A 21,965-nucleotide genomic window follows, 5' to 3' on the forward strand; every position below is an offset into this window, starting at 1 on the left:
TATGGTAGCTCTATTTTTAGTTTCTTAAGGAACCTCCATACTGTTCTCCATAGTGGCTGTACCAATTTACATTCCCACCAGCAGTGTAGAAGGTTCCCTTTTCTTCACATCCTCTCCAGCATTTATTGTTTGCAGATTTTTTGATGATGGCCTTTCTGACTGGCGTGAGGTGATATCTCATTGTAGTTTGCTTTGCCTTTTTCTAATACTTAGCAATGTTGAGCAAATTTCATGTGACTCTTGGCCATCTGCATGTCTTCTTTGCAGAAATGTCAATTTAGGTCTTCTGCCCATTTTTTGATTGGGTTGTTTGCTTTTTGATATTGAGCCACATGAGCTGCTTGTAAATTCTGGAGATTAATCCCTTGTTGGTCACATTGTTTGCAAATATTTTCTCCCATTCTATGGGTTGTCTATTCATTTTGTTTATGGTTTCCATTGATGTGCAAAAGCTTTTGAGTCTAATTAGGCCCCATTTGTTTATTTTTGTTTTTATTTCCATTACTCTAGGAGATAAGGAAAAATATTACTGAAATTTATGTTGCAAAGCATTCTGCCTATGTTTTCCCCTAAGAGTTATATAGTATCTGGTCCTACATTTAGGTCTTTTATCCATGTTGAGTTTTTTTTTTTAATTTACATGAAGCTGTCCAGTTTTTCCAGCACCATTTATTGAAGAAACTGTCTTTTCTCCATTGTATAGTCTTGCCTTCTTTGTCATAGATTAGGTGACCATAGGTGTGTGGGTTTATCTCTGGACTTTCTATCCTGTTCCATTGATCTATATTTCTGTTTTTGTGCCACTACCATACTGTTTTGATGACTGTGGCTTTGTAGTATAGTTAGAAATCAGGGAGCCTGATTGCTCCATCTCTGTTTCTCTTTCTCAAGATTGCTTGGGTTATTCAGGATCTTTTGTGTCTCCATACAGATTTTAAGACTTTTTTGTTCTAGCTCTGTGAAAAGTGCCATTGGTAATTCGATAGGGATTACATTGAATCTGCAGATTGCCTTGGGTAATATAGTCATTTTGATAATATTCTTCCAATCCAAGAACATGGAATATCTTTCCATCCGTTTGTGTCACCTTTGATTTCTTTCATCAGTGTCTTATAGTTTTTGGACTACAGGTCTTTTGTCTCCTTAGGTAGGTTTATTCCTAGGTATTTTATTCTTTTTGAGGTGATGGTAAATGGGATTGTTTCTTTAATTTCTCTTTTCAATCTTTCATTGTTAGTATATAGAAATGCAACAGACTTCTGGGTATCCTGCAACTTTACTGATTCATTGATAAGCTCTAGTAGTTTTCTGGTAGCATCTTTAGGATTTTCTATGTATAGTATCATGTCATCTGCAAACAGTGATAGTTTTACTTCTTCTTTTATAATTTGGGTCCATTTATTTCTTTTTTCTTTTCTGATTACTGTGGCTAGGACTTCCAAAACTATGTTTCATAAAAGTGGCAAGAGTGGACATCCTTGTCTTGTTCCTGATCTTAGAGGAAATGATTTCAGCTTTTCACCATTGATTATGATTATAGCTCTTGGTTTGTCATATATGGCCTTTATTATGTTGAGGTGTGTTCCCTCTCTGCCCACTTTCTGGAGAGTTTTTATTATAAATTGTTGAATTTTGTCAAAAGCTTTTTCTACATCTATGGAGATGATAATGTGGTTTTTATTCTTCAGTTTATTGATGTGATGTATCACAGTGATTGATTTGCGGATATTGAAAAATCATTGCATCCCTGGGAGAAATCCCACTTGCTCATGGTGTATGATCCTTTTAATGTGTTGTTGGATTCGGTTTGCTAGTATTTTGCTGAGGATTTTTGCATCTCTTTTCATCAGTGAAATTGGCCTATAATTTTATCTTTTGTGGTACTTTTGTCTATTTTTGGTATCAGGGTGATTGTGCCCTCACAGAATGAGTTTAGGAGTGTTCCTTCATCTGCAATTTTTGGGAATAGTTTGAGAAGGATAGGTGTTAGCTCTTCTCTAAATGTTTGATAGAATTTGCCAGTGAAGCTATTTGATACTGGACTTTTGTTTGTTGGGAGTTTTAAAATCAGTTTCAATTTCAGTACTTCTGATTGGTCTGTTCGTATTTTCCATTTCTTCCTGCTCAGTCTTGGAAGGTTGTATGTTTCTAAGAATTTGTCCATTTCTTCTAGGTTGTCCATTTTATTGCCATATAGCTCCTTGTAGTGGTCTCTTATGATCCTTTGTATTTCTGTGGTGTCCATTGTAACTTCTTTTTCATTTCTAATTTTATTGACTTGAGCCCTCTCCCTTTTTTTTCTTGATGAATCTGGCTCAAGGTTTATCAATTTTGTTTATCTTTTCAAAGAACTAGCTTTTAGTTTCATTGATCTTTTCTGTCGTTTCCTTCATCTCTATCTCATTTATTTCTGCTCTGGTCTTTATGATTTCTTTCCTTCTACTAACTTTGGGTTTTGTTTGTTCTTCTTTCTCTAGTTGCTTTAGGTGTAAGTTTAGGTTGTTTGAGATTTTTCTTATTTCCTGAGGTAAGATTGTATTGCTATAAACTTCCCTCTCAGGACTACTTTTGTTGCATCCCATAGGATTTGAGATCATTGTGCCTTCATTGTCATTTGTCTCTAGGTATTATTTTAATTATCTCTTTGATTTCTTCAGTGATCCACTGGTTGTTTAGTAGCATATTGTTTAGCCTCCTCGTGTTTGTGTTTTTACAGATTTTTTCTTGAAGTTTATTTCTAATCTCATAGCATTGTGGTTGGAAAAGATAAGCTTGGTATGATTTCAATTTTCTTAAAGTTACCGAGGCTTGCTTTGTGGCCCAGCATGTGATCAAACCTGGAAGATGTTCTATGGGCACTTGAGAGTAATGTGTATTCTGCTGCTTTTGGATGGAATGCTCTATAAATATCAATGAAGTCTACCTGGTCTAATGTGTTATTTAAGGCCTGTGTTTCCTTGGTTGTCTTCTGTCTGGATGATCTGTCCATTGATGAAAGTGGGTTATTAAAGTGCCCCACTATTATTGTGTTAGCATCGATTTCTCTTTATGGCTGTTAGTATTTGCCTTATATATTGAGGTGCTCCTATATTGGGTAAACATATATTTACAATTGTTATATCTTCTTGGATTGATCATTTGATCATTATGTAGTGTCCTTCTTTGTCTCTTGTAAAAGACTTTATTTTAAAGCCTAGTTTGTCTGATATGAGTATTGCTACTCCAGCTTCCTTTTGATTTCCATTTGCATGGAATACATTTTTCCATTCCCTCACTTTCAGTCTGTATGTGTCCCTAGATCTGAAGTGGTCTCTTGTAGACAGCATATACATGGGTCTTGTTTTTGTAACCATTCAGCCAGTCTATGTCTTTTGGTTGGAACATTTACATTTAAGGTAATTATCAATATGTATATTCTTATTGCCATTTTGTTAATTGTTTTGGATTTGTTTTTGGAGGTCTGTTTTCCCCCTCCTCTTTTGTTCTCTTCTCTTGTGATTCGATGACTGACTTTAATGTTGTGTTTGGATTCCTTTTCCTTTTGTGTGTGTATCTATTGTAGAATTTCAGTTTGCAGTTACCATGAGGTTTTGATATAGCAATCTATGTATAAACAAGATTGTTTTATGTTGCTGGTCTTTTAATTTCAAATGCATTTGCAATATTTTCTATTTGTGCTCTCCTCTTGCCACAATTGCTGGTTTTGATATCATATTTATGCGTGGATGATTTCCTACCTTTACTGTATGTTTGCCTTTACTGGTGAGCTTTTCCATTAATAATTTTCTTGTTTCTAGTTGTGGCCTTTTACTTTCCACTTAGAGAAGTTTCTTTAGCATTTGTTGCAAAGTTGGTCTGGTGGTGCTGAATTCTCTTAGCTTTTGCTCATCTGTAAACCTTTTGATTTCTCCATTGAATCGGAATGAGAGCCTTGCTGGGTAGAATATTCTTGGTTGTAGGTTATTCCCTTTCATCATTTTAAAAATATTGTGTCACTCCCTTCTGGCCTGCAGAGTTTCTGCTGAGAAATCAGCTGATAACCTTATGTGAAATCCCTTGTATGTTATTTGTTGCTTTTCCCTTGTTGCTTTTCATATTTTTTCTTTGTCATTAATTTTTGTCAGTTTGATTACTATGTGTCTCAGTGTGTTCCTCCCTGGGTTTATCCTGCCTGGGACTCTCTGCACTTCCTGGACTTGGGTGACTGTTTCCTTTTCCATGTCAGGGAAATCTTCAGCTATTATCTCTTTCAGTATTTTCTCAGGTCCTTTCTCTCTGTCTTCCCCTCTGGGACCTCTGTAATGCAGATGTTGGTGTGTTTAGTGTTGTCCCAGAGATCTCTGAAACTATTCTTTTCATTCATTTTTTTTTTAATTCTGTTCTGCAGTAGTGATTTCCACCATTCTGTCTTCCAGGTCACTTATCTGTTCTTTTGGTTCAGTTATTCTGCTATTGATTCCTTCTAGTATATTTTTTCATTTCAGTTACTGTATCGCTCATCTCTGTTTGTTTGTTCTTTAGTTCTTCTAGGTCTTTGTTAAACATTTCTTGTATCTTCTTGATCTCTGCCTCCATTCTTTTTCCAAGACCTCAGATCATCTTTACTATCATTACTCTGAATTCTTTTGGGGGCAGGTTTTCTATCTCTACTTCACTTAGTTGTTATTCTGGGGTTTTACCTTGCACCTTCATCAGGGACATATTTCTCTGCTCTCTCATTTGATCTAACTTGCTATGATTGCGGTTTCCATTCCACAGACTGCAGAATTGTAGTTCTTCTTGCTTCTGCTGTCTGCCCCCTGGTGGATAAGGCTGTCTAAGAGGCTTGTGCAGGCTTCCTGGTGGGAGAGTCTGGTACCTGCCCCCTGGTGGGTGGAGCTGCATATTGTCCCTCTGGTGGGCAGCGCTATGCTCAGGAAGACTTTAAGCAGCCTGTCTGATGAGGGGGTCTGTGTTCCTGCCTTGTTTGTTGTTTGACTTGAGGCATCTTAGCACTGGAGCCTACAGCCTGTTGGGTGGGGCCAGGTCTTGGGGAGACATTGGTGGCCTCTGGAGGGCTCATGCCAATGAGTACTCCCTAGGACTGCCACTACCTGTGTCTTCATCTCTGCAGTGAGCCACAGCTGCCCCTCACCTCTGCAGGAGACCCTCCAATACTAGCATGTAGGTCTGGTGCAGTCTCTTATGAGGTCACTGTTTTTTTCCCTAGGTGCTGGTGTGCATGAGACCTTTTTGTGCACCCTCTAAGAGTGGAGTTTCTGTTTCCCCCAGTCCTGTGGAATTCCTGCTGGCCTTCAAAGCCAGATTCTCTGGGGGCTCCTCCTCCCATTACCAGATGCCCAGTCTGAGGAGCCTGATGTGGATCTCAGAATTTTCACCCCTATGGGAGAACTTCTGTGGTATAATTAGTTTCCAGTTTGTGGGTTGCCCACCAGCAGGTATGGGATTTGATTTTATCACAGTTGCATCCCTCCTACCGTCTCATTGTGGCTTCTTTGTCTTTGGATGTAGGATATCTTTTTTTTGGTAGATTCCAGTGCTTTTTTGTCAATGGCTGTTCAGCAGTTAATTGTGATTTTGATATTTTTTGTAAGAAAAGGTAAGCTCACATCCTTCTACTCTGCCAACTTGTCTCCGTCTGTGAGACTCATATACATGAGCATATTTTGATTTACTTATTTATCTTTCTACAAAGGGATATTGAAGTTTGGGCCATTATTTTAAATATGTGTCTCAATAATTTCATCATATATGGTTCTTTGGACTCATATGCACATTTCACTATGTACTTATAATTGCAACTGTTCTGCCATAAGCCCTGTGAATTTTCAAGTAAACTCTTTTACCAAGTTATTCTCCAACATATTAAGTGATCTATGAGTGCCCTGTTTCTTTCTCTGTGTCAATACTTTGTATTGGTGAGACTGTTGGCATATTGCGGTACTATATATACATATATATATACACACACACGTACATCTACTAATGGGTGTGACATGGTTATTTTTTATCTTGCATTTAACAAATTTAGTTTTTGTATGTTTAGTTAGCCAATAAGTTTTCGTATTATACAATTTGCATTTACAAGATATTCTTCACTTGTTCTTCTGTTGGATTTTGAATTGTCATCTATGAACTTCTGTAAATTCTTCATATTGCTGGATAGTAATCTGTTGTCACATTATGAGCTATTTGCACTTCTTTCTATTTGTTGCTAGTCTTTCAAGAGAAGGTTTTTTTTGGTCAGAAAATTCTTAACTCTCTTAATAACATATTTTTCTACATTCTGTCTAAATTATTTTGCTATTCATATTCAAGTATTTAAAGAAAAATATATTTACCATGAGAAGGATATTTAATTATATTTATTTGCCATATGGATAACCAATTATCCTATTATGGTTTATCAAAAAAGTCTTTTTTCCTACTGATTTGCAATGCCCAATATGCTGTATATCACACATACCATCTAAAGTGTACATCTGTTTTTCAGCTACACATTCTTTTCCATGGGTATCACTGCACACCATGACAGTTTTACTATTCTAGCTTTAAAAATCCTACTTATCATTTTATGTTATTTAACTATTCTTGATAATTTATTTTAATAAAAATTTTATTACCACCTTGTCAACTTATAAATAATGCACTGTTAGAATTTTAAAAAGACTGGTATTGCACAATGACCTAAAGGACAAACTCCTTTGTATGTTTCTATCTTTAAGGAGACGATTTCACACATACAAAGTTACCTGTGCTTTCTGTCTTGTTTCCAGGTAAGAAAGTTCCTAGATATAAAAGTTTATTATTCAAAATGTGTCAAATATATATAAACTTCAACTAAATATTAAAAAAGCAACAGTACCAAATTTTTCAAAAAACGAGCAAAAATTTGAAGAGACAGTTCACAAGAATGATAAACAAATGAACAAAAAGCACATAATTGGATTCTCAACATTATTCTTCAATAACACAATTTAAGTCCACACTAAGGTATTAATACGTATCTTTTATAACAACAAAACAAACAATGCCCCAAATTTACAAGGATTTAGAGCAACTAGAACTCTCATACAGTCTTGCCAGGGATGTAAAAGGGTAAAACCACTTTGAAGAATTGTTTGGCAATTTTTGAAAAGAGTAAAACACAGTTATCTTGTGACACAATCATTCCACTCTTAAGTATATAAACAAATGAACTGACAAGGTATGATTTAACAAAGACTTGTACACGCATTTCTATAGCAGCTTTGGCTGCAACAACCAAAATTTGAAACCACTGAAATACCTATCAAAAGATGAATGGATGAACAAAATGTATATCTGACAATGGGATAATACTGACCAATAAAAAGAAATGAATTACTTATATACTTGAAGACACCGATAAGTTATATTAGTGAAAGACATAAATAAATACATATTGTATACTTCCATTTATGTAAAATTCTAGTAAGTACAAATTAACCTCTAGTCAAAAGCAGAGCAGTTGTTGTTCCAGGCATGGAGGGTGGTAGGGATGGTCTACAAAATGTAACATTCTATATGTGATTGTGTCAGAGATTTCAGTGGACATTTGTAAAACTAAAAGAATTACTGAACATAAATTATACTTTGTTGAAATTTATTTTTAACAATTACATATTTTCTACCCCAAAATAAATAATTTTAAAATAAATCCATTACATATAAGTTTTACAAGTCTATTATCATAACATAAGCTTTAATAATGAAAACACATGAAAGATTATAACATCATTACTCTTAAGAAAAAGCAAATAAAAACAGATGCCACGGGCTTCCCTGGTGGCGCAGTGGTTGAGAGTCTGCCTGCCGATGCAGGCGACACGGGTTCGTGCCCCGGTCCAGGAAGATCTCACATGCCGCGGAGCGGCTAGGCGCGTGAGCCATGGCCGAGGAGCCTGTGCTCCGCAACGGGAGAGGCCACAACAGTGAGAGGCCCGTGTACCGCAAAAAAAAAAAAAAAAAAACAGATGCCACTTTTCACTGTTAGTGTCAAAAACATGTGCTTTTATATACAGAAAGTCATTTGTTATTTTAAATATACTGTATAATAAAACTAATTTCTGAAGTGGCTGAAGCAATGTAACATTCAATTCCACAAAACCATAATTTACAATAAAAGATATAATTGTTAATATTTTTTTGAGTTTACATTCAATATATTTGAAGAGTTTTACATAATTTTTATTTTCTGAATTTTCAACATTTAAGGTAAGATTAAATTTATTCTCTACAGGATGAATATTTCCCTAGTAGAAAATTTGGCTGATCTGAAATATGAGGTAAAAAATTAATAAAAATATGACGCTATGTAAAACTCATAATATTAATGAAAACCAACCCTTTCTACAAAAAAAGGCCATCTGTGTAACATTCCATACAAAAAATTAAATTTTATTTTTTAATTGTCCTTCTAGACACAATGATTTTTTTCAGTATTTCATTGTTTTCAGGATTTTCAGTTATACTTTATATATGTGTTTTAATAAGAATAATTTTTAATCTAAAATCTGGCCATTTTAATTTCCCTGCTTTATCGAAAAGATTACATTTTAATATAAAGTTTGGGATTCAATATATAAGTGAGAACATGGAAAACAATAAATTGTGATGCCCCCAAATTGTGTTTTTTCAAATAAACAGATAATAATGCTGTTAAATTCTGAAGTGACCCAGAATTTAAATGGTGCAAAGTGTTTTTTCATTAAGATTGAAATCACTATGATCAATCTAATAACTAATAAGACCAAAGTTAAAATTTTAAATATTCCATTCCATTTCTAAAATATTTGTTAGAAGTTCTAATTCTGAAGTTTTGGCTGAAGTAAATTTTAAAAATAGGAAAGAGCTTTAATTAAGATAAAGTGTATTAATTCCAATATGTGATTGCTAGCAGTTCTGGCTGTTGACCTAAACAAAAAGGTAAAATGAGGCAAGTTCAAAATTGTCAAAACAAAAATGTGTTTATTTGGGAATAGCGGAGGAATTGTAATTCAGGACATGCAAATAGCAAGATACAGGTGAGTCAGCTGAGGGTTTGGGGTAGGCTGTAAATATGTGCAGAGAACGTAAAGAGGGGTGAGTTAAATGAGAGTTGGTTGAAATAAAAAACAAATGGAGGTTATGGGGAGGGGGAAGGGTGAGCTGGGACAGGGCGAGAGAGAGTCATGGACATATACACACTAACAAACGTAGTAAGGTAGATAGCTAGTTGGAAGCAGCCGCATGGCACAGGGATATTGGCTTGGTGCTTTGTGACAGCCTGGAGGGGTGGGAGGGAGGGAGATGCAAGAGGGAAGAGATATGGGAACATATGTATATGTATAACTGATTCACTTTGTTATAAAGCAGAAACTAACACACCATTGTAAAGCAATTATACCCCAATAAAGATGTTTAAAAAAAAAAAACAAAAAAACAAATGGAGAACTGCTTTGAAAATTCCCCGAGCAGACAAAACCAGTCCAGTCACACAAACAAAGCTCAATTCAGCTTATTTTCTGAGACCAACCTGATTGGGTCATCTCATGCCTCTGGTAAGCATAAGCAAAGTTTCTCAAGGTTGATATGAGGTAATCCCTGACCAACTGACCAAGTCCTTGTCATTTAACAAAGTTAGGTAATCAGGTAATCCCTGACCAACTCCCTGTCATTTAAGAAAGTTCCAATATTATCAGTTTTCTGTAAATCAAGCATTTACAGGAAGTCAATCTCTCTGTCCTTAAGGTTTGTTTGCCTGAGGGTACATGTGTGAGACTTTCCATTTTATATTCTCTGGTTCCATTCCTTCACATTTTCCCCTTTTGTTCAAGAGCTTTTGCGAAAAGCATCTCTGATCAAGTATCATTCAGCTGTTAATTTTTGTCAAAGGTGTAGTTTTTTATAGGTGGATTGCATTATATGTCCCATGGATCTGAGGAGAGCTGTCCTCAGGTATTTTTCTCATGAAGCTGAGGAGCATCATGCTGAGGTGTCTTGTCCCACAGAGGAGGAAAATGATGGGGAGTTTCTTTGGCTTCATTTGAAAGGATTGAAAAAAGAAGAATCTCAGTTATGTCTTTCTGTGGTGGATGGTTTAGTTTCCATGGTCAGTCGAGTTTCAGGAAAAGCCTTGAAAGGAAAAGAATTTAAATTTGTAAATACATTTGTGAGGAAGGTATTTGTTTACTATTACAAAATAGTGGAAATAAACTGATGACCAGAAGCCCAGTGATAGCTATTGATTGAAATATGCTTCTCAACCAGTTTCCCTAACTGTTTATGCTTAATAGGTCAAAAATGTCCCAAGGTTCAGGAGCTTGGCCAATTTCTGCTTGGTATTGTCCTTTGTTATTTTTAGTTCTTGTGTTATTTTCCTGACCTATTGACAAATAACAGTCCTGGTGAAGTAGGGCACAAGTTCCCCCTTGCTGAGAAATGAGGAGATATTCAGTCTCTGCGGTTTTTTAATACTGCTTTTGAAAGGCTATTTATTTGGGTTTGTTGATATTTAAAAGCTTGGACAGAAGCATTGAAAGTGGTAGACATAACTATAAAAGGATTGTGAATTCGTTTTTCAAATTCTGCTGTTCCAACCTAAGGAAAAAGTTTTTGGTGAATGCATGCCCAAGCCCTTTCTATTTACTGTATTGTTATTTGTAGTCATTCAGCCAAACTATAACCTTCCCAGCTCTGATGTATCTTTTTAAGTTAATAAGAGAAAAATCCCAGATTAGGTATATAAGAAGTAGAAGGAAGAGTTTTTCTAATTTTGGAATCATGGGTGAGGGCAACAATCACACAGTGTACCTTCCAATTAAGAGGAAGGATAGAGTATACATTTTTTTCCACATGAAAAAAAAATGCCCAATGTCTTGTAAGATTAAGGCATAATTGGGTCCCTTTGCTTAGATTCCTTTTCCTGGAATGAAAGAAGGCATCTCATGATCATAAATATACTTATTATACAGAGCACATGAGAATGTTTATTTGAGCACCTTAAATTTCTATAGATCTGAAGTAACAAGTGAACTGATCTAGTATAAGTAAGATTTTGGTGGAGGTCTGGAAGATCTTTAGGGGAGAAGCAAGTTTAATTAAGTTTCCACCATTCACCAGATTTTTGGTCAATTCCCAGTAACATACCATTGAGTGGGAGAACATCAGCTTCTCTTTTCCCAGTATTATTATTGTTTTCATTTCCATTATGGAGTTACATTAAGGGAGGAGATGATATAAGCTTGTATGTTCCAATGGGGAGTGAATTCATGTTCCCAAAGATATATAAAATATTACAGTTACAATTTTTCAGTGGGAGATACCCTAGAGTTTTGCCATGCTCATCATTGTTTTTGAAACATAAAGAAAAGTTTAGGATAAGAGTCCAGACCTGAGTGAGGGGCATTCCTTTATGAGTTGGGGGTACCCAATGGAAAGCCGTAATATCTGGTGCCAATCTTCTGGAATGTAGGACATGTGCGGTTTCAAAGCTACCAAAGGAAAATCCTACATCTTTACCACATGTTTTACTGTCCTTCTAAAGACAGAAGCTAGGCCACCAGTCCATGTTCATCATGAGTATTGTTTGCTCTGGCACAAATCTAACAATCAGTAAGTTTAGTAGAATCAGAGAATTTTTGTAAGGTGTGGATACAAGGATGTGCTAAAGCTAAAGTAAAGGGCAGTAGGAAAACAAGGGAAAGAACAATTGAAGGCCTGAATGACATGATTTAACCAGATATAGAGTGAGAAGAAAAAAAATAAGTTATGCAGGCCTGGTCCATATATCTTAGGCAAGCTGTCTACTTCACATGCCATCTACTTCAGTCCCTAGAAATTTTCATCTTTAGGTCACAAGTTAGTATACATGTCTCTTCAGATTTGGGGGCTTCTTTAGTTGTGACACATGAATCCTTGAAGTTTGGCTGCACCAGGATTAGTTAATATCACCTAAGGCAGGGTCCCTTCCAGCAAGGTTAAAGAAGAGTCTTTTTGGAAATGTCTTTTCTGACAGATGAAACCTCTGGGCTGTAAGGTGTGATGTTTGACATCTTTGTCTCCTGGAAGTGCACTGTGGAAAGACTGCTCTATCAGAGCATGGTTATTTTCTATGGGCTTGATTAGGCCTTGACAAAGTTGAAAGATATCCTTCTTTATTAGCTGTGGGTCAAAAGAAGTGGGAGGCTAAGTGCATCAGCTGTCTTGTAATTATTTTAAAAGACATAAGTTTTTGCATCCTGAAGGAAGTAAATCTAAGATTTAGAAGAACCAACAGTAATACTCTTGGCCAGGGTATTTGGAGGATTTCAACTAATTCAGCTAACTGAATCTTAATAATTAGATCTGTATACTTGGCCAGTCCTGAAGACTAAGCATGATAAGCACAATGAAGGTGCTACAGAACTGGCCAGACAATACAGACTTGTCAAAATATTTGATAAGTAAAGTGCATTCTCCAATCACTATGAAGTTCAAGAAGGGTTCCCCAGCTAGAAGTAACCTTTTCTAATGGGATTTAGCTACAGAAGAAGCAGTCACATATCTTCATGAAAAACTTCAGTCCAATGTGAAAATATACAAACCATTAGCAGCACATTCATGAGTGGGGGTGATTGCATGAAATCCGTTTCCCAAATCTTAGATGGTTCATTGGGTAAATGAAAATATCCAGGAATAGTTTGGATAGGTTTCCCTGGGTTAAATTTAGAACACATGGAACAAGCGAGATAAGCGCTTTCTGCAGCCTTATCAATGTTTCCCCACCAATATTGATTCATGAACATTATCATTTTATCTGTAGGCCAATGATTTAATTTAGGTATGATAGTAATAGAAATGTTAAATTTTCTAGAAGGACCAGTTTGTTACTGGGTCTGAACCAGAGTTTCTTTTCTTCATGATACCAGCAGACCTTAGATCTCCAATTTTCTTTTTCTTCTTCAGGGGCCAGTTGTATTTCCCTGGTGAATTCTCTTAGGTTGTCACTAGGGGAAGTAGTTTTCTGGACCATGAGAGAGGTTTGGTCTGTGGATCCTATAAGAGCAGCATTTTTGCAGAGATATCAGTGAGCTGCTTTACTTTGGATTCCAGAGAGAATGCCCCGGGACTTTAATAATAGCCAAAGCTGCATGCCAGAGTATGGCATCTCAACTTTGGGACATAAGGACCATTTTAAAATTTGTCTCCACTGGAAGTAAAGAAATCATGTTTCTATAACATTCCAAAATCATGGGCTACTCCAAAGGCATGACAAATACCAGTATAGACGTTTGCAATTTTACCTTCTGCTAGAATACATGCTTGAATAAAAGCGTATCATTCAGCTTGTTGGGCTGAAGTGGACAAAGGTAGGGGTGCAGCCACAAGGACCTCAAAAGGAGTTGATATTGCATATTCAGCACAATATTTGCTGTTTTCATTTTTCAAGTAAGAGCTATCAGTAAACCATGAACAATCGACATTTGTCAAGTGGGTTTCTTATAACTCATTACAAAGGGTTGATAGGTGATTCATCAAACTCAAATAGATATGGGAGGTTTTGTCCATGGAAGGAGGAAAAGGAGTAACTGGATTGAGGTTGTTATGATGAATGAGAGTGACATGAAGGTTGGTTAGCAAGAGAATATTTTTTATACATTTTTATTGAAATATAAATGCTTTACAATGTTGTGTTAGTTTCTGCTGTACAACAAAGTGAATAAGCTATATGCATACATATATTCACATATCCCCTCCATCTTGAGCCTTCCCTCTACCCTCCCTATCTCACCCCTCTAGGTTTTCACAAGGCACTGAGCTGATCTCCCTGTGCTATGCAGCAGCTTTCCACTAGCTAGCTATTTTACATTTGGTAGTGTATATATGTCAATGTTACTTTCTCACTATGTCCCAGCCTCCTTTTCCCCCACTGCGTCCTCAAGTCCATTCTCAACGTCTGCATCTTTATTCCTGCCCTACCACTAGGTTCATCAGTACCATTTTTCTAGATTCCATGTATATGTGTTAGCATACAGTATTTGTTTTCCTCTTTCTGACTTACTTCACTCAGTATGTCAGACGCTACGTCTATCCACCTCACTACAAATAACTCAATTTTGCTTTTTTTATGGCTGAGTAATATTTCATTGTATATATGTGCCACATTTTCTTTATCCATTCATCTGTCGATGGACATTTAGGTTGTTTCTATGTCCTGGCTATTGTAAATAGTGCTGCGATGAACACTGTGCTACATGTATCTTTTTGAATTACGGTTTTCTCAGGATATATTCCCAGTAGTGGGATTGCTGGGTCATATGGGAGTTCTATTTATAGTTTTTTTAAGGAACCTCCATACTGTTCTCCATAGTGGCTATATCAATTTATATTCCCACCAACAGTGCAGGAGGGTTCCCATTTCTCCACACCCTCTCCAGCATTGTTTGTAGGTTGTTTGTAGATTTTCTGATGATGGCTATTCTGACCAGTGTGAGATGATCCCTCATTATAGTTTTGATTTGCATTTCTCTAATGGTTAGTGATGTTGATCATCTTTTCATGTGTTTATTGGCCATCTGTATGTCGTCTTTGGAGAAATGTCTATATAGGTCTTCTGCCCATTTTTGGATTGGGTTGTTTGTCTTTCTGATATTGAGCTGCATGAGCTGCTTGTGTATTTTGGAGATTAATCCTTTGTCAGTTGCTTCATTTGCAAATATTTTTTCCCATTCTAGGGTTGCCTTTTTGTCTTGTTTATGTTTTCCTTTGCTGTGCAAAAGCTTTTAAGTTTCACTAGGTCTGATTTGTTTATTTTTGTTTTTATTTCCATTTTTCTAGGAGGTGGGTCAAAAGGATCTTGTTGTGATTCATGTCATAGAGTGTTCTGCCTATGTTTTCCTCTAAGTTTTATAGTGTCTGGCCTTACATTTAGATCTTTAATCCATTTTGAGTTTACTTTTGTGTATGGTGTTAGGGAGTATTCTAATTTCATTCTTTAACATGGGGCTGTCTGGTTTTCCCAGCATCAATTATTGAAGAGGCTGTCTTTTCTCCATTGTATATTCTTGCCTCCTTTGTCAAAGATAAGGTGACCATGAGTGCATGGGTTTATCTCTGGGTTTTCTATCCTGTTCCATTGATCTATATTTCTGTTTTTGTGCCAGCACCATACTGTCTTGATTACTGTAGCTTTGTAGTATAGTCTGAAGTCAAGGAGCCTGATTCCTCCAGCTCCATTTTTCTTTCTCAAGATTGCTTTGGCTATTCGGGGTCTTTTGTGTTTCCATACAAATTGTAAAATATTTTGCTCTAGTTCTGTGAAAAATGCCAGTGGTAATTTGATTGGGATTGCATTGAATCTGTCGATTGCTTTGGGTAGTATAGTCATTTTCACAGTGTTGATTCTTCCAATCCAAGAACATGGTATATCTCTCCATCTGTTTGTATCATCTTTGATTTCTGTCATTAATGTCTTATAGTGTTCTGCATACAGTCTTCTGCTCCTTAGGTAGGTTCATTCCTAGGTATTTTATTCTTTTTGTTGCAGTGGTAAATGGAAGTGTTTCCTTAATTTCTCTTCCTGATTTTTCATTGTTAGTACATAGGAATGCCAGAGATTTCTGTGCATTAATTTTGTATCCTGCTACTTTACCAAATTCATTGATGAGCTCTAGTAGTTTTCTGGTGGCATCTTTAGGATTCTCTATGTATAGTATCATGTCATCTGCAAAGAGTGACACTTTTACTTCTTCTTTTCCAGTTTGGATTCCTTTTATTTCTTTTTCTTTTCTGATTGCCGTGGCTAAAATTTCCAAAACTACGTTGAATAATAGTGGTGAGAGTGGGCAACCTTTTCTTGTTCCTGATCTTACAGGAAATGCTTTTAGTTTTTCACCACTGAAAGTGATGTTGGATGTGTGTTTGTCATACAGGCCTTTATTATGTTGAGGTAGGTTCCCTCTGTGCCCACTTTCTGGAGATTTTTTATCATAAATGGGTGTTGAATTTTATCGAAAGCTTTTTCTGCATCCATTGAGGTGATCATATGGTTTTTATCCTTCAGTTTGTTAACTTCGTGTATCACATTGATTGATTTGCCTGTATTGAAGAATACTTGTCTTCCTGGGATACACCCCACTTGATCATGGTGAATGATCATTTTAATGTGTTGTCAGATTCTGTTTGCTAGTATTTTGTTGAGGACTTTTTCATCTATGTTCATCAGTTATACTGGCCTGTCATTTTCTTTTTTTTGACATCTTTGTCTGGTTTTGGTGTCAGGGTGATGGTGGCCTCCAGAATGAGTCTGGGAGTGTTCCTCCTTCTGTTATATTTTGGAAGAGTTTGAGAAGGATAGGTGTTAGCTCTTCTCTAAATGTTTGATAGAATTAGCCTGTGAAGGCTTCTGGCCCTGGGCTTTCGTTTGTTGGAAGATTTTTAATCACAGTTTCAATTTCACTGCTTGTGACTGGTCTGTTCCTATTTTCTATTTCTTCCTGGCTCAGTCTTGGAAGGTTGTACTTTTCTTAGAATTTGTCCATTTCTTCCAGTTGTCCATTTTATTAGCATATAGTTGCTTGTAGTAGTCTCTCATGATCCTTTGTACTTCTTCCGTGTTAGTTGTTACTTCTCCTTTTTTGTTTCTAGTTCTGTTGATTTGTGTCTTTCCCTTTTTTTTCCTGATGAGTCTGGCTAATAGTTTATCAATTTTGTTTATCTTTTCAAATTAGTCTATAGTTTTATTGATCATTGCCATTGTTTCCTTCATTTCTTTTACATTTATTTCTGATCTGATCTTTATGATTTCTTTCCTTCTGCTAACTTTGGGGTATTTTTTTTCCTTCTTTCTCTGATTGCTTTAGGTGTAAGGTTAGGTTGTTTATTTGAGATTTTTCTTGCTTCTTGAGGTAGGATTGTATTGCTGTAAACTTCCCTCTTAGAACTGCTTTTGCTGCATCCCACAGATTTTGGGTCATCCTGTTTCCATTGTCATTTTTTTCTAGGTATTTTTTGATTTCATCTTTGATTCCTTAAGTGATCTCTTGGTTATTGAGTAGTGTGTTGTTTAGCCTCCATGTGTTTGTGTTTTTTACAGATTTTTTCCTGTAATTTATATCTAGTCTCATAGCGTTGTGGTCAGAAAAGATGCTTGATATGATTTCAATTTTTTAAAATTTACCTAGGCTTAACTTGTGACCCAAGATGTGAACTATCCTGGTGAATGTTCCATGTGCACTTGAGAAGAAAGTGTATTCTGTTGTTTTTGGATGAAGTGTCCTATAAGTATCAGTTAAGTCCGTCTGGTCTAATGTGTCACTTAAAGCTTGCGTTTCCTTATTTATTTTCTGTTTGGATGATATGTCCATTGGTGTGAGTGGGGTGTTAAGTTTCCATACTATTATCATGTTACTGTCGACTTCCCCTTTTATGGCTGTTAGCATTTGCCTTATGTATTCAGGTGCTTCTATATTCGGTGCATAAATATTTACAATTGTTATTTCTTCTTCTTGGATTGATCACTTGATCAATATGTAGTATCCTTCATTATCTCTTGTAATAGTCTTTATTTTAAAGTCTATTTTGTCTGATTTGTGTATTGCTACTCCAGCTTTCTTTTGAGGTCCATTTGCGTGGAATATCTTTTTCCATCCCCTCATTTTCAGTCTGTATGTGTCCCTAGGTCGGAAGTGGGTCTCTTGCAGACAGAATATATACAGGTCTTGTTTTTATATCCATTCAGCTAGTCTGTGTCTTTTGGTTGGCGCATTTAATCCATTCACATTTAAGGCAATTATCTATATGTATGTTCCTATTACCATTTTCTTAATTGTTTTGGGTTTGTTTTTGTAGGTCCTTTTCTTCTCTCATGTTTCCCGCTTAGAGAAGTTCCTTTAGCGTTTGTTGTAGAACTGGTTCGATGGGGCTGAATTCTCTTAGCTTCTGTTTCTCTGTAAAGGTTTTAATTTCTCCATTGAATCTGAATGAGATCCTTGCTGGTTAGAGTAATCTTGGTTGTAGGTTTTTCTCTTTTGTCATTTAAAATATATCCTGTCACTCCCATCTGGCCTGCAGAGTTTCTGCTGCAAAATCAGCTGATAACCTTATGGGGATTCCCTTTGTATGTTATTAATTGCTTTTCCCTTGCTGCTTTTAATGTTTTCTCTTTGCATTTAATTTTGGACAGTTTGATTAGTATGTGTCTTGGTGTGCTTCTCCTTGTGTTTACCGTGTATGGGAATATGTGCTAATGTTTTTTCTTTGCATTTAATTTTTGATAGTTTGCTGAATATGTGTCTTGGTGTGCTTCTCCTTGTTTACCGTGTACGGGAATGTGTGCTTCCTGGACTTGGGTGGCTATTTCCTTTTCATGTTAGGGAAGTTTTCGACTATAAGCTCTTCAAATATTTTCTCAGACCCTTGCTTTTTCTCTTCTTCTGGGACCCCTGTAATTCGAATGTGGGTGCATTTAATGTTATCTCAGAGGTCTCTGAGACTGTCCTCAATTCTTTTTTTTAATTGGAGTAAAATTGCTTTACAATTTTGTGTAGTTTCTGCTGTACAATGAAGTGAATCCGCTATACGTATATCTATATCCACTCCCTCTTGGACCACCCTTCTCCCCTCCCCGCACCCATCTAGGTCATCACAGAGCACTGATCTGAGCTCCGTGTGCTCTACAGCAGGTTTCCACTAGCTATCTATTTTACACATGGTCGTGTATTTATGTCAAACCTAATCTCCCAGTTCGTCCCATCCTCTCCTTCCCCTACTGTGTCTACATGTCAGTTCTCTTCCTCTACATCTCTATTCCTGCCCTTCAAATAGGTTCATCTGTACCCAGAAATCCCATTACTGGGCATATACCCTGAGAAAACCATAATTCAAAAGGACACACGTACCCCAGTGTTCATTGCAGCACTATTTACAATCGCCAGGACATGGAAACAACCTAAATGTCCAATGATAGACATCCTCAATTCTTTTCATTCTTTTTTCTTTATTCAGCTTCACAGCAGTTATTTCCACCATTCTATCTTTCAGCTCACTTATCCGTTCTTCTGCCTCAGTTAGTCTCCCATTGATTCCTTCTAGAGAATTTTTAATTTCATTTATTGTGTTGTTCAACAGTGTTTGTTTGTTCTTTAGATTTTCTAGGTCCTTGTTAAATGTCTTTTGTATTTTCTCCATTCTCTTTCCGAGATTTTGGATCATCTTTATTAGCATTACTCTGGATTCTTTTTCAGGTAGACTGCCTATCTCCTCTTCATTTGTTTGGTCTGGTGGGTTTTTACCTTGCTCTTTCATCTGCTGCATATTTCTCTGTCTTCTCATTTTGTTTAATTTACTGTGTTTGGGGTCTCCTTTCTGCAGGCTGCAGGGTCATAGTGCCTTTTACTTCTGTTGTCTGTCCCCACTGGCTTGTGTAGGCTTCCTGGTTGGGGGCACTGGTGCCTGCGTTCTGTGAGTGGAGGTAGATCTTGTTCTTCTGATGGGCAGGGCCACTTCTGGTGGTGTGCTTTATGGTGTCTGTGAGCTTAGTATTACTTTAGGCAGGCTGTCTGGTAATGGGTGGGGTTGTGTTCCTGTCTTGCTAGTTGTTTGTCATGAGGCATCCAGCACTGGAGCTTGCTGGCCATTGGGTGGAGCCAGGTCTTTGTGTTAAGATGGAGACTGCTGGGCGAGCTCTCACCGATTAATATTCCATGGGGCTGGGAGTTCTCTGGTGGTCCAAAATCCTGAACTCAGCTCTCCCTCCTTGGAGGCTCAGGCCCGACCCCCGGCTGGAGCACCAAGACCCTACAAGTCACACGGTGTGGAAGAAAAGGAAGAAGAAAACAAACAAACAAAAAACCCAAACAAACGAACACACAAAACCCCAAGACAAGTGGTAAAAGCAAAACTAAACAGACAAATTACATAAAGAAACATACACACACGTACTCACAAAAAGAAAAGAAAAAAAAGCAAAAACAAGAGAGCAACCAAATCAATAAACAAACCCAAAAATGAAAGCAAACACTAAAAACTACAAAACACATAAAACCAGAAACACATCAAATGCAGAAAGCAAACTAAAAAGAGGCGATGAAAGCATAAAACTAACCCACAAAAATCAAAAAAATGCAAAGATGAAAGATGAAAACAAAAGGAAAACATATAAAACAACAAAGTAGTAAAGTAAAAATAGAAAAATGTAGTTAAAAATAAAATGAAAACAAAGCAAAAGAAAGGAAAAAACAAACAAGGAAAAAACAGTGTAATGAAAAATTACCATAGAAATAGGAAAAAAATAGAATAGAAATATATTAAAAATAAAAGCATAAAAAAGTAAAAAATTAAAAGAATAATAAAAAAAGAACAACTGAACAACAAAAAAAGTAGTGATATTTTCCTGTGGCCTTAGCTGTCAGTGTCCTTGCCCACATAGTGAGCCACAGCCAATCCCTGCCTCCACAGGAAGTCCTCCAGTACTTCTAGGTAGGTCTCTGGACCTACTGTGGGCACTGTGGGGCAAGCTCAGACTGATCTGACCTTATTCCCACATGTACTTGTCCCCAAAGCCCACAGCCTCAATTGTGGGAAAACTTGTTGTCTATTCAGGTATTCTACAGACGCAGGGTTTGCCAAGCCGATTGCAGGGATTTAATCCACTGCTTCTGCAGCTGCACGGGGAGATTTCCCTTTCTCTTCTTTGGTTGCACAGCCCCTGGGGTTTAGCTTTGGTTTTGGCCCCACCTCTGGGAGTGGGCCGCCCTCAGACATCTGTTCGCTGCACAGGAAAAAGGGTGCGAAAGCAGCAGCTGATTAGGGCTCACTTGCTCACTCAGGCTGGGGAGAGGGAGGGATATGGCAATCACAATCAGGATGTGCAGGGAGTGCCTGCTGTGGCAGAGGCCAGCATGAAGCTGCAAGAGCCTGAGCCGTGCTGTGCGTTCTCCTGGGGAAGTTGGCCCCAATCGCAGCACCCTCGGCAGTGGTGGGCTCCACAGGCTGCTGGGAAGGTGTGGGCAGTGACCTGCCTTGCACACAGGACTCTTGGTAGCAGCGGTGGACGGCAGCCTCTGGGGTCAGATATAACAGCCACAGCTTGTGCTTGTGCTCACGTAGGTGTTGCCCTGCTGTCTGTGAGTGTGTGAAGCAGGAAGCTCCTATGGCGGGCCGCTCCTCAAGCACCCCACAACAAAGGTCTCTTGCCTCTCTGGCAGGCCCAGCTTTTTCCCAGACTCTCTGCCAACTAGCTCTGGCGCACTAGCCGCCCCCCGGCTGTCCTCATGCAGTCAACCCCAGTCCTTTCCCTGGGTTCTGACCTCTGAAGACCAAGCCTCAGCACTCAGCCCCCACCCGCCCCGGCGAGTGAGCAGACAAGCATCTCAGGCTGGTGAGTGCTGGTCTGCACCGATCCTCTGTGTGGGAATCTCTCCGCTCTGCCTCTGCACCTCTGTTGCTGCTCTCTCCTCTGAGGTTCCAGAGCTACCCCGCAGTCCCCGCCAGGGAATGGTATTCCTAGTGTGTGGAAACATTTCCTCCTTCACAGCTCCCTCCCACTGGTGCAGGTCCCGTCCCTATTCTTTTGTCTCTGTTTTCTCTTTTTTTCTTTTGCCCTACCCAGGTATGTGGGGAGTTTCTTGCCTTTTGGGAGGTCTGAGGTCTTCTTCCAGCGTTCAGTAGGTGTTCTGTAGGAGTTGTTCCACGTGTAGATGTATTTCTGGTGTATCTGTGGGGAGGAAGGTGATCTCCGCGTCTTACTCTTCCGCCATCTTCCCCTCCCAGGTATCCGTTTTTTCTAGACTTTTCTTTCTTCAGCTCACAAAGGGGCCCCTGAGGATTAAGCAGAGGAACGTCAGGGTTTCTTCCAGGCCAGCTTCAGCCCTGGGATGTTCAGGGCAGACTCTCATTACAAACCTCAGTTTCTGAGGCTCCTGGCTTATGGCCATTTAGTATAGAAGGAGGCTCCTGGCTGGGGAAGGCTCAGACAAAAAGATGCA

At 37.8% G+C, this 21,965-nt stretch overlaps 1 long non-coding RNA gene across 10 annotated transcripts in view; it reads right to left on the reverse strand.

Moving 5' to 3' along the window:
* Positions 1 to 7,607: 7,607 nt before the first annotated feature.
* Positions 7,608 to 21,965, reverse strand: part of LOC117308723 (uncharacterized) — a 42,839-nt gene continuing 28,481 nt past the window's right edge. For 7 of the 10 annotated variants that reach the window (XR_012327256.1, XR_012327254.1, XR_012327257.1 and 4 more), the window contains one exon: positions 7,608 to 21,798. This is a non-coding gene — a long non-coding RNA (uncharacterized lncRNA). The remainder of the gene's footprint in view (positions 21,799 to 21,965) is intronic. The other 3 variants (XR_012327259.1, XR_012327258.1, XR_012327261.1) reach the window with 3 other exon arrangements.

Source organism: Tursiops truncatus, chromosome 17 (genome assembly GCF_011762595.2).
Source record: "Tursiops truncatus isolate mTurTru1 chromosome 17, mTurTru1.mat.Y, whole genome shotgun sequence".
In the NCBI taxonomy this organism is placed as follows: Eukaryota; Metazoa; Chordata; class Mammalia; order Artiodactyla; family Delphinidae; genus Tursiops; species Tursiops truncatus.